This window comes from Schistocerca nitens, chromosome 1 (assembly GCF_023898315.1).
Source record: "Schistocerca nitens isolate TAMUIC-IGC-003100 chromosome 1, iqSchNite1.1, whole genome shotgun sequence".
Classification (NCBI taxonomy): Eukaryota; Metazoa; Arthropoda; class Insecta; order Orthoptera; family Acrididae; genus Schistocerca; species Schistocerca nitens.
This window is the reverse complement of record NC_064614.1, coordinates 1,002,609,204-1,002,619,711: the sequence shown is the minus strand read 5'-3', so window position 1 is coordinate 1,002,619,711 and position 10,508 is coordinate 1,002,609,204. Positions and strand designations below refer to the sequence as shown.

The 10,508-nt window shown below is 40.1% G+C and overlaps 1 non-coding gene across 1 annotated transcript; it reads right to left on the bottom strand.

Annotated features, from left to right (window-relative positions):
- Window positions 1-1,629: 1,629 nt before the first annotated feature.
- On the bottom strand, window positions 1,630-1,700 carry Trnag-gcc (transfer RNA glycine (anticodon GCC)). The gene has a single exon. It is a non-coding gene; the product is annotated as a tRNA-Gly (tRNA).
- Between the last annotated feature and the right edge of the window lie 8,808 nt (window positions 1,701-10,508).

The following is a 10,508-nucleotide window of genomic DNA, read 5'->3' as shown; positions in this document are numbered from 1 at the left end:
CACGGGACCACGGCGCTGCTGATCTCAGATCATCCTTGATGTTGCCTATCTTCGCATGGACTACTCAGTGTGTATATTTTGTTTATTTTTTTCATAGTTCCACACAACTTCTTCCTGTTTTCTCGAATGATCTGTGTTCAGTTTTTCAAGGCCTATCCACTGTGCCAACTTATAACTAAATCTGAGGGGGGTGCGATGGGGAGGTTCCCTTGTCAGTACTATCCTTACATATAAGTTCCTTTCTCAACATGGTATCTGATTATGAAGTTACTACTCTAAAACTCGATTTCCTCAGACCATTTTATTTCGCTTATTTTTAGCACGTCACTTACAGCTGTCTCATTTTTTTACATTTTCCAGCATTTCACAAATGCTAAGAAATCATGCATTTTAAGTTCTTATATAACAAGTCTTTACTTCCTACATTTATTCCAAGGTTTGTCCGTGACCCCCATCTAGAGATCTAAACTGGAGTTTATTTGATCTCCATATTATTTAGTTACAAAGCTCTCCATCATTGCTGCGAAGCAAGAGATATTCAGTGAATCTTTAGCGAAGTATTTTTCCTCTGGTCGTCTTCATGCTATGCCGCTGACCATGCTGGCTCATGTGAACTAAGAAGCAATGCCATTCCAAGAAAAAGAGAACGCCTTTCCCTCGCAGGAAACCGTTACAATTGAAGGCGTTCCTTATCACAAGTGACATTTGCTCCCTGCGCTCAGATAGCCGCTTGCTGTGCAAACTTTGTCTCTCTACTTCAAATGTTTCAAATGGCTCTAAGCACTATGGGACTTAACATCTGAGGTATCAGACGCCTAGACATAGAACTACGTAAACCTAACTAACCTAAGGACATCACAAACATCCATGCCAGAGGCAAGATTCGAACCTGCGACCAGCCGGCCGCGGTGGTCTCGCGGTTCTAGGCGCTTTGCCGGCACGGTAGCTCAGCGTGTTCGGTCAGAGAGCTGGTTGGCCTCTGCAATAAAAAACTGAGTCGAAAGATCAACAAACGAACTTTAACGGATGTCATGCGACGTCCGCAACGAACAAACACAACAATAAAAAAAAAAAAAAACGACGCTCAGTTCGTAACCGCGCGACTGCTGCAGTCGCAGGTTCGAAACCTGCCTCGGGCATGGATGTGTGCGATGTCTTTAGGTTAGTTAGGTTTAAGTAGTTCTAAGTTCTAGGGGACTGATGACCACAGATGTGAAGCCCCATAGTGCTCAGAGCCATTTGAACCATTTTTTTTAACCTGCGACCGTAGCAGCAGCGCTTCTCCAGACTGAAGCGCCCAGAACCGCTCGGCCACAGCGGCCGGCTCCTCTCTACTACGGCCAAGTGGACACCATGGTTACCCTTGGATTGATTTCAGAACATTAACGACATTTTCTTTAATCTTTAGTAACTTCAGAGAGGATAGACTGCAACAATAACCGTTCCAGTTTTACGAGTAGAAGCGTGGACTACAAACACATGTACGGGTAGAAAGTCACTTTCTGAATAAATTGATCTGAATTTAACAAAGGCTTCTTTTTGAATGAAACTGTCAGCAAATGATCGAATATCTCTTCATCGGTTCACTAGTGTTTCTGGAACGATTCGGAAGAAAATTATGAAAAACGTTGCATCGGCCGGGAATCGAACCCGGGCCGCCCGCGTGGCAGGCGAGCATTCTACCACTGAACCACCGATGCTGACGAGAGAATTATCTCCCCTTCCCGATTAGTCATCGCTCCCGGACGTTTCACTCCGGCGGACGCCGCGGTGCCGGCAGATGATACAGCGGTTTGTGCCACGCAGTAGCCTCTCGTATAACAGTCTTCTTGAAGCAATTTCTTCCTTTCTGACAGAGTACTCGTTTGCCGAGAAACACTTGCCGCTCTTTGCTCTCCTTTGTTCTCTCGTAACACATGTTCTCAATAACTTAGGTCGGTTTACCCTATTTTAAGCTTGGTCACATCCTCGCAGACGCAAAATATGCACTAGTAGCGCGCTGCCTGGTTCTTCCCATAGTACCAACGTACGAGTACATTCCTTGCGAAAGGAAAGCAGTTGGCCTATGGCAACCGCGGTATTGCCCTGGGCATAGCCAACAGGATATAGGGCTTGTGACAAGTGACAGCTAGCCGAGACTCACGAGAGAAACTGGTCGTGACGCGTGCGTCACAGCACGACACACTACAGGTGTTATGCGTGCCAGGAGCCGTCTTAGGCTGGGAGCGAGTGACTATTTCAGACGAGTTTAATAATTCTTGACTGAGTGTTTAAATGCATGCAAGTTCTCGACAGCACCCTAAAACGTTAAGACCTTTAACGTGTACGTTTTGAATTGCATAATGATTTTTCGTGGGCCCTACGCGGACAAACCGACTGGTGTGACGTCACCAGTTCGTTGAGGGGCCCGTGTATCTCGTTGGTCCCGCAGCTAGTCGGAGCCAACGAGATATACGGGCCTTGCGACGAATTTGTGACGTCACACTAGTCGGCTTCACGGTTGGCTTCACGACCGACTGAAGTTACCGCCCTGGGCACTGGAAGCAATCTTGTTTGTGACGTAGACAGAAAAAAATAGTCTCTGAGCACTATGGGACTTAACTTCTAAGGTCATCAGTCCCCTAGCGCTTAGAACTACTTAAACCTAACTAACCTAAGGACATCACACACATCCGTGCCCGAAGCAGGATTCGAACCTGCGACCGTAGCGGTCTCGCAGTTCCAGACTGTAGGGCCTAGAACCACTCGGCCAAACCCGGCCGGCACGTAAAAAGAGTAGATGTGTTGTTCGCGACAGGTGTGCCTCGTGATGTGTTGCTCAGCATGTTGAACTCTGAATTGACTTGTGGATTAGGTACTAGCTGCTATAATCTTCTGTTACCAAAGAAACTGCAGTTCTTTGAACAGAAGTGCTTCTTCATAAATCGTAATATTATTACTTTTTGCGACTACTTAACAAGCAGAGAACACTTGTTTGACTGAGAGGTTATGCCGAGAGCTGCACTGTAAACTAACTAAATGTGTACAAATAAGTTTCGAGATGTGTACATCTACATTGCAAAATCTAAACTGAATTTCTGTTGTCAGATACTGGTACTATAGTAATACCAAGGTGCTGTAGCATGGCTGGCCGCAAAAATAATTACAGATCTCAAAACGATGCTGCCAGCACACTTTCTTTACTAAGTTATGTGGAACTAAAGAAGAAGTTGCTAGGGAAAATTCTCACCTATCGGTGATCAAAACAAAAAAGTTAGTAGTTGATGTAGAAATAAAGACTTTTGAAAGAAGATATCCCAAGCTGAAACCAAATTCAGTACCTTCAATTTTTTCAAATTTACCAAAATGCTTGACAACAGCTGGACCCTCATGTAGAAGATTATGTGTAATAATCTTGACAAAGCAGTGGCAAGAAGTTTGGAAGATAGCAGGCAATCTGAAGAACAAATAGCTATTAAAATTTGGGGGACATATACAATTACTTTTCAAGTGCAACCCATATCAGTAATAACAGTGGTGTTGTATTGAGTTTGAACAGAAGATAGAGCTGTGTTTTACTGAGATCAAAAATGAATTACCAACTATTTTAGGTTCTGTAATTACTAATACTGATTTAAGTGTCCTACTTTCTGTAAATAGATACAAAATTCCCCAGCGTGAAGTACCCACTGAATATAAGTCAGCAACACCAAGCACACATTTGATACACTACTGAAATATTTTGAGTCGATATTTTCAGCAGAGGACAATTTAAACAAGTGTTTGGTGGTTGAAAAAATAGTGAAAGTGCCAGAAGACAAATATTCAGGTGAGACATGTGTTGTGTCGATTCCCTAAGGTCTCGACACAATGAGTGGATAGGTGCACGCGAAACTAACGCAGACGGGCGTAAATTCTGAAACAGGAGACTGGATGAAAACTATAAAGAAAAGAAGAGAGATTTTAATATACTTAACTTTAATGTAGTCTTGTTCTTGTTGAAATACATCTCTTGCATAGTAGTAAGCGATTAGCTCTGATACCATTGGCGCCTTGCTAGGTAGTAGCGATGAACTAGCTGAAGGCTATTTAATCTGACTCTCGGCAAATGAGAGGAATACTTGGTAGGTCTAGTCGCAAGCTATGTCGTCCGTACAACTGGGGCGAGGTCAAGTCCGTGTCTTGTGACCTGCCATGTGGTGGCGCTAGGTTTGCGATTACATAGTGGCGACACGCGGGTCCGACATGTACTACAGGACCGCGGCCGATTTAAGTTACCACCTAGCAAGTGTGGTGTCTAGCGGTGACACCACAACATGTTTACAGCTGCAGCTGATAATTGAGCAAAGTGAGTTCCTAACAACAAAAAGACAATAGCCGTAGATATTGTGGGAATACATTATCACTGGCAACTTCTCTGTATGTTCATTCACCATCAGCATACACAGCTGTGGACAATAGTGGTTACTTATATTTGCCACGCCTATGCAGTGTCAGCAAGCTGATAAGGAAGTTCAATTTAAATAGTATAGATGTAGGTGACAGTGTAGAGTATTTGAAAGTTAAGAAAACATTTTTGAAAGATCTTGAACTAGTGGTAAATGTTCTCCTAGATGAAATTTACATCGAGTCTCGTTTCATCTTTAAAAAAGGTACAATTTATGGTGCCAGTAACACTGATAGCAATGATCTTGCCAAAAGAGCTCAGGTTTTCATTATGTCCAGTGTATTTTCAAAATTTAAATGATAAACAGCTAAGAAATTCGTTATTGCATATGATTACTGGTTTTCCAGTGTTGGATTCAATTTCAGATAATAATGCAGCAAAATGAAAAACTTATGAGTTGGTTACCCCTAGTGGTATTTTGTGTTCAACATTCTAATAACACTACTAGAAATTTGTTCCTAATTTTTGACACAGAACATATACTGAAACGTATCTGTAATAACTGAATAAGTGCAATAGTCATTTACTGTCATTTAAGACCTTATTTCCTTCCAATATTCAGAATCAAAATGTTAACCTTGCATTCAAGATTTTTGATGATAGAAATGTTGTTGTTTTAAAGGTCTTAGGTCCAAGAGAAACAGATTTTACAGGGCTAAACATACTTCAACTTTCATACAAATAATTTGTTAATGGTAGCAAATTGTTAATGTGAAAGGTGCATATGAAGATGAAAGGTTTAATGATCAATACAGACAGCCTACTAGGGTAAACAGCTTTTTACAGTTAGGTACTTAAGAAAAATGTCTTTGTGGTTAAATATTGGAGGCAGAGTCTTCATAACTCCCTTACTTTGAACTCTCAAACTTTTTAGGCATTAATCAACGCTCTTTATGGGTTTTTACTACTGATTTCATATACAGTCGAACATTACAAGCCAGATTATATATTACTGAGTAAGTTTCAAAATGACAGCCAGAAAGGTATATTTAGTAGTTACTGCCAAATGAGTGGGGCTAATTATTATGTAAGTTACATTCAGACACTTGAGAGTGAAAAGAAATTGATATTCAAAGATATGGTAGTACTAAATTCTATAAATAAAAACATTCCTCTGTGTACATTGCCTTCTTGCTGTGGAATATTCGATAAATGTGTGAAAGATGACAAATATTCTGCAGTGTTACCAGAGAATTTTGAAGTGTCACAGATACAAGAAAATTTTCTGCCAATGCTGATCTACATTTCTGGTTATGTAAAGAATTGTGGCATTAGCACCTCTTGGGTGCTATCTGATAAGGACGTTGAAATACCCATCCCAAATTACTTCATAACAGAACAGGATCATGGGTAGTTGACATTTCCCACAGAAACTGCTGTTTTGGTGACTAGCCTAGCCTGGTTCATGCTAAAAGCTATATTAAATTTGTATTCAAATCGTTTCATTGGTGATTCACATCAACTTTCTGTCTTGCACAAAATATGTTGGTTAAAGCTGGCAAGATGTGATCTTATTAACACTGACTTAAGTGATGCTTGCAGATTTCAGAGAACTTTGAAGAACATACTGAAAAATATTAAATCCAATTCTGTAAAGTAATGATATACAATCTCACTAAACATTTCAATGATACTGTATGCAGTAATGAATGTGGCAGGCAGTTAAAGAAACTGAGGATAACATAGAACATTTTTGTGTTCAATATTTTTAATTTGTCAACTCACTGTATCAGTGGAAAAGAGGCTAATGTTAACTAATATGTGCCAAAATATATAATTTTCTAATACAGTCACTACTTTCCACCACAAAGTAAATTTTATAGCTAGCATGATAACTCTGAATATACAGAGAGGAAAAATGTTAGTGACAGATTTAAATAATATGTTAAACTACTTTAAAAATCATGAGGTGTAACTGCATTATATTACCTTAAAATCATGGAATGTTTTCAACAACTTGCTACATAAACACTAAATAAATTTCTTTAAAAAAGTAATTCATTTTCTGTTGTCCTTTATGATAAGTATTTTACTCAAATATTGATGAAGTGTCTGCTAAGGTAAGACAGAAGACCCCACTTTAAGAGTTGTATGTGTGATTTGTACAGTTTTTGAGAGAGGTTCATTTAATATTTGGAGCTGTTCACTCCAGTTCCTCTGTGTATAAGTGAAATTTAGTGGTGACACAGAATGTGAAGTACAATTTTTCACATTAAATATGCTATAGTGAGGTATAGAACAAACAACCATTTATAAACACACACACACACACACACACACACGACAGTATTTTTACACTAAAATATGTACACATATGCTCTCTCTTTATATATATATATATATATATATATATATATATATATATATATATATATATATAATGTGTTCTTTCCATAAGTGTGTGTGTGTGTGTGTGTGTGTGTGTGTGTGTGTGTGTGTGACTGAATTTTAAGTGCAATAATTGACTTAAAACATGCTTTAGTAAAGTACAAAACATTGTTTGCGAATATTTGCGTGTGTCAAGAAATTGTGTGGCGAGACTGAACGACGCTATTTGATAAAAAAAATGCAGTAATGAAGTATAAATCAATCATTTATTAGTATCATTGTGAGTGAGTGTCACACCTTTCCTTTTTATAAAAAGTCAAAAGAGTGCAGTGTATTGTTAAACTGTATTAATTAAATTCTCTTGAGGTCAAAGGTTTAAAGTAATTTAAAGATAATATTATTACTGAGAGAAGTATCTTTTAGTATCAAGAGTAAATAATCGACGAACAGTAACATCATTTGTAATTTTGTGAAGCAGAAACAGCAAGTACGCGAGAGTCGGTGCATGCAGAGTTGGGTCACTAGATGGCCAGTATCTCGGGTGTAGCGCTACAAAGCTGACTTCATCAAAGCTTGCCAGGCCAGTATCTTTAGTCGCCCGGGGGTTGGCTTGTCCGCCGCACTACACGAACTCTCTGCTCTCCGCCGGAACTGCTGCTGGCACTCGTAAGACCTGCAGTGTCGTGTGCTGTGACGTACGTGCCACGGCCTGTCTTTCTCGTGGGCCTCGAGCTAGCCCTTGTGACGTCAAGAAGTGGCTGCCGCGTCTGGGCGAGTCCTACGTGAAGTCTCACAGTAATCTCAGGAATATCATAGATTACAGCCGATATTTCGAAGTTCTTTCTCATAAGACGGAGTGTCGCCTCAGAGGTCGATTGCAAGAGCCAATACACTGTATACATTACTTCAGAAATTGTAAGTCGGTAATGCACTGGAGAAAGCTTACCACTACCTGTACCTTCCTCCAAACATACCAGAAAACTTAACCTGGCACGTTTTCTCCAGAACGACAGAAACAATTACTGATAGAATATGTCTTAGCATTTTTGTATGTTGCAAATATTTCTTACTGGGTGCTTTTCATGCAGATCCCGTGGAGTAGGTTAGATGCATGTTCCCTTGTGTGAGTTGCGCTGGTCTTGGTCTGAAAATAACAAGAATATTTAAAGCGAGATCTGCATTGCGTCAGCACTACCGTGTAAGGCACCTAGTAGTAGTAGTAGTAGTAGTAGTTGTTGTTGTTGTTGTTATTGTCTTCAGTCCTGAGACTGGTTTGATGCAGCTCTCCATGCTAATCTATCCTGTGCAAACTTCATCTCCCAGCACCTACTGCAACAACCTACATCCTTCTGAATCTGCTTAGTGTATTCATCTCTTGGTCTCCCTCTACGATTTTTACCCTCCAAGCTGCCCTCCAATGCTACTTTTGTGATCCCTTGATACCTCAGAACATGTCCTACCAACCGATCCCTTCTTCTTGTCAAGTTGTGCCACAAACTCCTCTCCTACCCAATTCTATTCAATACCTCCTCATTAGTTACGTGATCTACCTATCTAATTTTCAGCATTCTTCTGTAACAACACATTTCGAAAGCTTCTATTCTCCTCTTGTCCAAACAGTTTATCGTCCATGTTTCACTTCCATACATGGCTACACTCCATACAAATACTTTCAGAAACGACTTCCTGACACTTAAATCTATACTCGATGTTAACAAATTTCTCTTCTTCAGAAACGCTTTCCTTACCATTGTCAGTCTACATTTTATATCCTCTCTACTTCGACCTTCATCAGTTATTTTGCTCCTCAAATAGCAAAACTCCTTTACTACTTTAAGTGTCTCATTTCCTAATCTAATTCCCTCAGCATCACCCGACTTAATTCGACTACATTCCATTATCCTCGTTTTGCTTTTGTTGATGTTCATCTTATATCCTCCTTTCAAGACACTATCGATTCCGTTCAGCTGCTCTTCCAAGTCCTTTGCTGTCTCTGACAGAATTACAATGTCATCGGCGAACCTCAACATTATTTCTTCTCCATGGATTTTAATACCTACTCCAAATTTTTCTTTTGTTTCCCTTACTGCTTGCTCAGTATACAGATTGAATAACATCGGGGACAGGCTACAACCCTGTCTCACTCCCTTCCCAACCACTGCTTCCCTTTCATGCCCCTCGACTCTTATAACTACCATCTGGTTTCAGTACAACTTGTAAATAGCCTTTCGCTCCCTGTATTTTACCCCTGCCATCTGTAGAATTTGAAAGAGAGTATTCCAGTCGTAACTAGTTCTATAGAAACGCCTCATGGACAGACAAGTAAAATATGAAACGAAATGATCGTGTGGCATTGTTGGCCGAGAGACTCCTTCTGGATTTTTGTTTAATCGCCCGGTACAAGTTTGTTTTACGACACTTTTTTAACGTATAAAAACTGTTATTTACAAAATTTTAACAGATGCAGAGGTTTACATACTGTTTTGTGTCGCTTTAAGCTAAAGAAACAAAATTTATCGTTGTTTTGTGATGCAATATGATCTTTTGTTAGTAATGTCCTGTATTTGTTGACTGAATTTGCTTCTTTCTTTTATCTGAATTTATTAATTTATTTTCCCGGAATATTTGTTATATCAAATGCTGTTGGAGTGAGGTATATGCATTTAAGAGGCTAGATGTTTTAATCTATTCATTTCTTGTCATTCATTGGTTGTTTCAAGTGGAGAGACACTTACTTGGGTTAGGCACATTTTTAAAAATGAAAACACTTGCATGAACAAAAAACTTACATTTGTACATGGAAAATAACACTAATTGATTACGAAACTTATCACATGAAAAAAAAATATTTTACCTTTACGTATGTGAAACAAAAGCTTCCGAAAAGAGCGGCAATGAGATAAAAAGACATTGCATTGCAATGACATTCAGGATTTCAGTTTGACAAGAGAGGTCTGAGGGAGAGGGAGACGGAGAGGGGGAGGGAGAGTGGGAGAGAGTGTAAGAGTGCACTCTTACGTAGATGACTCTATTTAAAGCACAGTTATACACAAAACCCAAAATTTACGTAGGTGTTCGCTTTTTCCGCGCGCTGTTGAAAAGTGGAATAACAGAATTATTGTGAGGCTTGTTTGATGAACCCTCTGCCAGGCACTTAAGTGTGATTTGCATAGTATCGATGCAGATACAGATATTTTGTAATAATTGAGGAGTAACCTTCGTTTTTCATACGAGTCTGCTGCAAACAAGGAGAACGTAATACACTTATGAACGTTAAGGACACTTTTAACTGACAGATCAAAGCTCATCCACTTAACGACTTAGAATGGTTCAAATGGCTCTGAGCACTATGGGACTAAACATCTATGGTCATCAGTCCCCTAGAACTTAGAACTACTTAAACCTAACTAACCTAAGGACATCACACAACACCCAGCCATCACGAGGCAGAGAAAATCCCTGACCCCGCCGGGAATCGAACCCGGGAACCCGAGCGTGGGAAGCAAGAACGCTACCGCACAACCACGAGATGCGGGCTTAACGACTTAGACACACCACTTTTGTGGAGTGTAGGAGTTATGAGAAGGGAGCAGCGCCGACACTTATGGGCTGCGGACTGAGCAAAAATCAGAAACCTGGCAGAGTTACTTATGTCTGTTGTCTACATGGGAGATTATGTACGGCATTACTTATCGAAATTGTCCGCATCTCGTGGTCGTGCGGTAGCGTTCTCGCTTCCCACGCCCGGGTTCCC